At 29.5% G+C, this 8,948-nt stretch overlaps 1 protein-coding gene across 2 annotated transcripts in view; it reads left to right on the top strand.

Moving 5' to 3' along the window:
* Positions 1-372: 372 nt before the first annotated feature.
* The window catches only part of LOC142332823 (growth hormone-regulated TBC protein 1-like), a 97,307-nt gene continuing 88,731 nt past the window's right edge, over positions 373-8,948 (top strand). Inside the window, exons 1-2 of one of the 2 annotated variants that reach the window (XM_075379443.1) lie at positions 373-596; positions 1,879-2,101. The gene's annotated coding sequence lies outside the window, so the exon portion shown is untranslated. Of the gene's footprint in view, positions 597-1,878; positions 2,102-2,140; positions 2,451-8,948 lie in introns of those variants that run through there. The other variant, XM_075379444.1, reaches the window with a different exon arrangement.

The following is an 8,948-nucleotide window of genomic DNA, read 5'->3' as shown; positions in this document are numbered from 1 at the left end:
TTAACACCTCGGAAATCAATTTAGTTAAAAATTATTTATTTCAGATGGTGCGATTCTGATCGATTAAAACGAACCGATCCCGACTGTCGGTTAGAAATTTCTCTTTTTGTTGTAAAACTTATTTATTAAATAAAAAATACCATTTTAAATATATTATTATTGTAAATATTTTAAAACTATGGGACATAATGAAATGTTTATTCGAAAATTTAAACCAAATAATTTTACGTTAATATAGAACTAACAGTAACAAAAAACGACATTAAATCAAAATAAACGATAAAGAAAAGAGCGGGGTAACTTCATGTAGTGTGCTTACGAGAGATGTATTAAGACACAAGTGAAGTAGTCTATATTGCGTTTGCTGTGTGCGTTATTTACCGGCTAGCTGCTGTACCCGTCTCGTTCGCTGTCTTTCTCATACGTTATTTGTCTCTTTCTGTACCGAACAGTCAGATCTGATTTACTACATGCAACAAAACATCGTGTTACGTCGATGAAAAATGCATTATTTGTAGTTAATTTATCTTGCGTTATACGAATATTTTGTATAAATACAAAAACAAAATAGAAAAGGATTCTTCTACACAAACTCGGTAAGTAATTTAAATATTAGTATTTTGTACTAAGAAAAATAGCACGGTACTAAATAATGTGGTGACAGAATAAACGGGAATGGTGAAAATTAAATGAACTAAATATTTTAATTTTTTTTTTACAAATTACCAAATTGGTTTGTAAACCGATCGATTTAGACATAAACATTCGATATAGGCGATATCTCTCGATATATACAACTACATTAAATCTAGTAAAAAAAGTTTTTTTTAGGTTATTTATTTACAGGTTTTTTTATTTTTATTTATATAGTAGTGATAGTGATGAGGTTTAAACTGTAGTAAACATTCCGGAGGTCATAAGAAGAAAGAAAGAAAAGTAATAGCGAATTAATATTATTATTTTCATAATATAAGTTGTCAAATATAATACAATAATTTATTTAATTCGTACAAATTAATGCCGGTCCGCTAGTAAAAATTTGCTTTTAAGATTACAAAGTAAAATAACTTATTTTAAGTACCAGTACAATAAAAAGAGGAAAGCCGGTTTATTTTGTGGATTAATCTTGTTATTTAAAATCGAATTATTATAGGTATTTTAATTATAAGATTCTCGGTTTACCGACTTCTCTCGTTCATTTATCCGAACGTTCGTGTTGTTTTCAGTATTCTTAAGTTAACATTAAACAAATCTCTTTGTTTCTCTTTCTGCAGCTGAAATAACATTAAAATATCTAAATTGAAGTAACTGTTTTTTAAAATTAATATCTGAAATTTCGATTATCCGAACATTCATAGATCGTTTATCGGAGGTAATATACCTGTCAATTTAAATATTACGTCAGTTATTTTACGAAAATAATTCATTTTTTTGCTTCAAATTTAGGTATTTTGTAATTTATTATATTTCTATATTGTAATGTTTTCTTTTCAGCGATTCTAATCCTACTGCGATCATTTTATTTTATATTTATTTTTATTTTTAAATTTTAAGATAACAGCGTAACCTTTCACTAGATAAAGTAAACGAGATTAAAGTAACTAAATTTTATATGTATAAAATAATCATGAAGTCAAACCTGGAATGGAACTCAGGACCGAGTGTGCAAACCTCTCCTTGCAAAAAGGAGATTTTTACTTTTTAACTGGCAATATGTACATGTTTATCAAAGGTGAATCCAAATCCAGTCGGATTATTACAGGAAGGAGTAGTATGCAGTTTTATCGAATAATATGTATCTCAGTAGCGATTGAAACACAACCTAATTTTAACGTTTTTTATATAAAAAAATAATCATTTAATTTTATTTCTGTTTAGCCTCCGGAACCACATAATGTATTATTACTTCAGAGGATGAATGAGTGTAGTCTTGTACAGACAGTGTCACAGCTCGACCGTTCCTGAGGTGTGTTGATTAATTGAAACCCAACTCGCCAAAGAACACAGTTATGTATCTTACTGTTCAAATCCGTGAACCTTAAAACTCTCGATTTCGAAATCAGCTGATCTGCGAAGACAAGTTCACCTCTAGACCAACACGGTGGGTTCATTTTAAAACTGTTATATTAAAATTTCTTTAGTTACTGATCTAGGTTAAAGTTTTCAGTATTTGGACTACATCTTTAACCAAAGCATCTTTATCAAAGGCACGTTCTTAAAAATTAAATAATTAAATATTTATAAATTCTGTATCGCAGTGTTCATTAAAAATTATTATTAGAAAATAAACATTCACAGTAATTATAGCATTTTGAAAGTAGCAGACATGAATTCATAATCGGGAGAAATATTTAAATAAACTCAAATACATTTTGTAACAGTGGATAAAGGTGTATAATTCATTTACATTTTTCAACATTTTATATTTTGGATATTGGATGTAAAATAAGGTAAGTTTGAAAATCTAATTTTAATTTTATTAATTTACAAGACGATCTATATTTTTTATTTATATAAGTTATTTCTTTTAACGAATAATATTTTTGAAAAAAAAAACTTTATTTTACTAATTAATTCTGTTACATATAGATACACGAAATTTCTTAATTTTTCTAATTCAACAGAATGATTTACATATTACGTAATTCCATAAAATTATCTTCAATTATACTAACTGTTTTATGAAACTCGTAATATCTGTACTAAGAGACTACCGGTCATTAATCTGATTTACAATAACATTTTGTTTGTTTTATTTCTTCTAACAATTTTTTATATTTTTCTCCATCATAAGCATGTAAATTGGTAGTAAAGAACAATCGAACCGAGACCATTATCAATTCGTCTTTTATTTCTTACTTTATTACTTACCAAGACTATTTTTAACTTATTCATTTTCGAACGAGTAATAAATTTTAAATAATTACTTCCATCTCTAGACTTATGACTGTTTTTACTTACATTATACAATTTATAATTAAAAGGTATAATTAAAACAATTTAATAAATATTCTTAAATATTATTCAAATTTTATAAATAGATTTACTACTTTATCATAATGAATAAATGTACCGGTAAAAAGCCTCTAATTTGGCTAAATCTAATTCTATCGGGACCGTTTCCGAATTAATAGTTAGGACCTGCAAGATATTTTAAATACAGATTAGTTTCTGTATCGGAGGATTTTTCTGTTGTATCTGTTTAACCTTTCGAGGTCGTTAAATGTATTTTACTTTTTGTATATGTCGTGCTGTTTTTCACCGAACTGACTTTTCCTTTATCATATTTATTTTTCTCTTTACTTCATCATATTTACTTTATGATTTTTGACGTAATCGTTTATTATCTGCCGCTGTATATCTGCTTCTAACAATGAAGTTGGGTTATGTCCGTAAAATTTTCAAACCGTTTTAATTTGGTAACAGAATAAATACTACTCTTGTACGCAATAACTGCATATTTTATTTCATTTTTAATACTATCGTTTTTAATTTCTTGTCGGTTATTAAAGATTCTGATATGTTCAGTTACCGTAGACTGAAATCTTTCACGTTGACGATGGATGTTGTGCTTGTAAAATATATTTTAATTTTATATATCCGCATTCATTTTTGAATTATTGAATTCGGTATCATTATTAGAAATAAATTTTTTCAGGTATTTTATGACGGGTAGATTAATTTAATAATTTATCAGCTGCTTCTGTTAATTGTGATCTTTCAATCCATTATACTTGTGTATACCTAAAAAACTATCTAAATTGACAAAATCTTTTGTTTTTCAAAAAAAAAAAACGCCTATCGATATGAAGTATTTTCAGTGGTTTAGGTGTTGGAGTCAAATTCATTTCTGAATTTAAAGGAATTCTTTCACGATTTGTTTTTAAACGAATTTCACATTTATATAATTTTACATATGTATTTTTAAATGCGGGGTATAATATTAGCGGATCTAAATCTATCAAAAACATGTTCAAGTCTTGATATAAGTTCCTCTAAACTAGTTGAATAAATAAGATAAACAGGTTAATTTTATTCTGAATTCCAACTAGTATATTCGTAATGTGTCGGGAGGTAGGTAAGCTATTAGGTACATTTCATTAGAAAGCTACCTATTGTAATAGATACCGTGATTCGACTTCGGGAAAATTTCGATATATCTTCGCGTTTCACATCCTCCAGACTCCAAAACCACCGTCAGCTCAAAAGCTTATATATATTTCATTTTCTCGTGGACACGATAACTGCCGTAATTTTCCGCAAATCACTTTCAAACTGTTCCCTGAAAAAAAGATGCGACCCAAAATCTCGTACGAGTTTGTTAACGGCCAAAATCGGACGATGGGGATGGAAATGGAGGGCTTTTTCGAAAAAAAAAAACAAAATATTGCTATAACCTTTTTATTAAGTAAAATATCGAATTCGTTTATGTTTCTACGATTCTTTGGATAAGAGCCTAAAACTTTTGTAAGTAAAGTTTTTTGATATCACCAACCGTTGGCTCAGGGGGTAGAAAAAATGAAGTTTTGAAGACAAAAAACAAATCACACCTCCATTAAGGGAGGTGTGATTAAGGATAGGCACAGTATTGCATCGCTTTAAAGTGTTCTTTAATTGTCTAAACATTACGTAAAACTTTGTCAGACACAATTTTTGATATAACCAACCCGTACGGCAAGGGATGACCGGAGTGTTGCTGGAATTGTAAGACGGGGCTTGTCGTAAGCTAAACTTGTGAAACTTTTTTCACATTGTCGTATCGAGTAAATTTGAAGTTTTCTTAACTTTAAGGTGGGAATTTTTTTTATTCCCTCCTTAGCACCGGTGAAATCTTTTTTTTTTTCAACTTCTTTTTAAATTATATTGATGTATTAATAATTATTAACCTCTTGATTGTAAAAAAGGTTTATAATAAATAATTCAATAATAATAAAAAATATGAAAAAAAAATCAGTAGTTATTAATGAAATAAAATTTTATGTACTTTCCATTTTTTTTAAAAAAGGAAATGAAGTCGGATTCGAACCGATGTACCTTCCCCTTGTAAAAGCAAAATATTTCATTAATTGAACATAAAACGATAAAAAAAGAAATATTTTTCATTCTCGAGATAAAAACAAAAATATGTACGCCAGGTAAAGTTATGTAAACAACAAAAAAGTCCTAAATAAAATAATTCTGACTACTCTAATTGTATACAAATCTACCTAGAATAATTATGAAAAACGACAAAAAATATTTGTTTTTCTTTCTTTTCTTACAAGCACATTTTCATGATACAGTAAGTTAGCGATGTGAAATTTAATATTATTTCTATATTTGATGTAGTCGGGTGCCTGTGTAGGCTATATGAGGTGGTAACTCCCGAGTACAAGATAACGCATAAAAGTAATATTAAATTTCATATCGCTGACTATACTAATTTTTTTTTTGTCTTCAGTCATTTGACTGGTTTGATGCAGCTCTCCAAGATTCCCTATCTAGTGCTAGTCGTTTCATTTCAGTATACCCTCTACATCCTACATCCCAACAATTTGTTTTACATATTCCAAACGTGGCCTGCCTACACAATTTTTCCCTTCTACCTGTCCTTCCAGTATTAAAGCGACTATTCCAGGATGCCTTAGTATGTGGCCTATAAGTCTGTCTCTTCTTTTAACTATATTTTTCGAAATGCTTCTTTCTTCATCTATTTGCCGCAATACCTCTTCATTTGTCACTTTATCCACCCGTCTGATTTTTAACATTCTCCTATAGCACCGTATTTCAAAAGCTTCTAATCTTTTCTTCTCGGATACTCCGATCGTCCAAGTTTCACTTCCATTTAAAGCGACACTCCAAACATATACTTTAAAAAATCTTTTCCTGACATTTAAATTAATTTTTGATGTAAACAAATTATATTTCTTACTGAAGGCTCGTTTAGCTTGTGCTATTCGGCATTTTATATCGCTCCTGCTTCGTCCATCTTTAGTAATTCTACTTCCCAAATAACAAAATTCTTCTACCTCCATAATCTTTTCTCCTCCTATTTTCACATTCAGCGGTCCATCTTTGTTATTTCTACTACATTTCATTACTTTTGTTTTGTTCTTGTTTATTTTCACGCGATAGTTCTTGCGTAGGACTTCATCTATGCCGTTCATTGTTTCTTCTAAATCCTTTTTACTCTCGGCTAGAATAACTATATCTTCGGCAAATCGTAGAATCTTTATCTTTTCACCTTGTACTGTTACTCCGAATCTAAATTGTTCTTTAACATCATTAACTGCTAGTTCCATGTAAAGATTGAAAAGTAACGGAGATAGGGAACACCCTTGTCGGACTCCCTTTCTTATTACGGCTTCTTTCTTATGTTCTTCAATTATTACTGTTGCTGTTTGGTTCTTGTACATGTTAGCAATTGTTCTTCTATCTCTGTATTTGAACCCTAATTTTTTTATATTAATGAATCTGAAAAAAATGCCGTTAAAATAAAGAAAAACTCGCTCGACTATTTTTTGTTATTCTAGGTAGATGTGTACAATCAGGAGTAGTCTGTTTTTTTTTAATAATTTTTATCTTGCAGTATAAAAACCAATTACATATTTTAGGGTAATATTGTTTTAGGTATAACTATGTATGGATTATGATTTTAAATACTCATCAAGTAAGCACTGATAAAACTATAGTAAAAGTAACGGAGAAAGTGATTATGATGGATAATGAAAAATGTTATTAAAAAGATATTTGCACAAACTTAAACTTTATAACTAACAAACTGTTAAAATATATCATCAAATAAAAATATCAATATTATGTCGAATATTTTGCAGGTTTAACTGTACATCTTTTTCTTTTTCCTGTTTAGCCTCCGGTAACTACCGTTTAGATAATTCTTCAGAGGATGAATGAGGATGATATGTATGAGTGTAAATGAAGTGTAGTCTTGTACATTCTCAGTTCGACCGTTCCTGTGATGTGTGGTTAATTGAAACCCAACCACCAAAGAACACCGGTATCCACGATCTAGTATTCAGATCCATGTAAAAATATGGACCACTAGACCTAGGTGGGTTTAACTGTACATCTAATTATCATGTAACACACGCGCGCGCGCAGAGAGATAGAGACACACACATACACACAGTTATTTCTTAACGATAAATATTTTTTTTAAAAACAAACTTTTTATTTTATTATACGTATAAAAAAATTATTTCAATATAAATATTCTTCCAGAATTATATTATATTAGCCGATGTTAAGTGTAAATGCTAACAGTGATTTTTTAATTAAAACTGAATAAAATAACATACGTAACAAAGACTTCAACCAGGAATACATACCACTAATAATGCTTACATATGCTACATACTGAATCCTAACATGCGTGTGTGTGTGTGCGCGCGCGTGTATGTAAAATTTTACATAAAAGGATATTGATAACATTTTAAAAATTACTTCTGCAGGAATATTGATAGTTATGCCCCAAAAGGGTTTGTATCTTATTTTTGATATATTTACGTACAAAAAATTTTTTAAATTGTTAAACAATGGGTTTCTTTTAAAACGAAATTGCTCTAAAAACTAGAAAATATTTGTAATTTGTAAAAATTTTCAACATTAGTAAAAATTTTGCGCTCACAAAATATTACTTAGTTTTATCATTTTAATTTACGTTCGTTCGCATTTTTACCTTTATTAATCCTCGCAGAACACCTATTCCAATTCTTCAGTAAAATTTTATGAGCCGCAGTGGATTTCTTTTTACAAATATTGAAAATTACTTTGATTATATTACAGTTACTGAAAAATTATTTCCTACTTTTTAGAGAAATTTTTTTAAATTTATTTATTTTTACTTTTTGGTCTCCCGCCTTCGCTTGTTCGTTCAAATGCTATCGATTCGTTCACATCGGGTTATAATTTTTTCTCATTCTTTCTTACTCTAGTAGCGGGCGCGTAATAAATAAAATAAAAACTCAACTTTCGCCCGCTAAAAATCAACTCGTCAAATCTCGCCCGTTTTGCCTTTTCGCTTTCATTCGCTCGCTTTTCATGCTATTTCTCCAACCGTATTTTACGGTGTGTTGCAGCTTTTATTTTGTTTTGTACTCTAGTTTCATCTTTTTGTTCCGATGAGAATCTACACTACACGAAGAAAAATGATTTTGTGATAGTAACAGAATTCATTTACTTACGACACCAAATCGGTTTGTCGTAGTAACAAAATCAGATAACTTACAGTAAAAAATCAGTAACTATAGTTATTAGTAACAAATCCATTTTGTAATCGTAACAAAATCGTTTCGCTGCCACAACACACCCTTAGTTACCGAAACATATGATTTGTTACCCGCAAGTAAACAAATAAATATGTTTTTACAAATGTTCGACATATTTGTTTTAGAACGATATTAAATACGGTATATTATATTATCATTCGTGCCAAACGTGTATGATTTTTTTAATAGTTTTCTTATGTTCGAAATCCTGTTTAGATGACACACGTGAAATGCAAAACACGTGTTTTGCATACACGTGAAATTTCAGCTTGATTGGATAACGGGAAGTTTATCAGATTTCAGTTACTAAATTTCATCTAAACAGGATTTCGAACATAAGAAAACTATTAAAAATAACTGTAATTGAGCGTTATTTCTACGCTCTTTCGTACGGGTAAAAATGTACTTTGCACGATTCATAGCGTTATCCGACAAACACCACAAGAAAATGACCAATTTTCTTTAATCTAAACCCTGAAATTGCATACAGAATTACAGTTCTTCTCTCTGGAATATGTATATATACGTTGTTTCTACATGAGCATAAAGCAAGCGACTTTATTTGAAAACTGAAGGTGTTTGAATCTAAAGGGCAAGTCTAAAGGAATGTACGCCGAACATTCAAAGGTATATTTACCGATAATCCAAATAGTATCGCAAAAGATAGAGAGAGACCTTTTT

The sequence above is a fragment of the Lycorma delicatula genome, chromosome 12 (genome assembly GCF_047948215.1).
Source record: "Lycorma delicatula isolate Av1 chromosome 12, ASM4794821v1, whole genome shotgun sequence".
Classification (NCBI taxonomy): Eukaryota; Metazoa; Arthropoda; class Insecta; order Hemiptera; family Fulgoridae; genus Lycorma; species Lycorma delicatula.
Note: the sequence above shows the minus strand (reverse complement) of the source record. Positions and strands in the feature narration are given on the sequence as shown.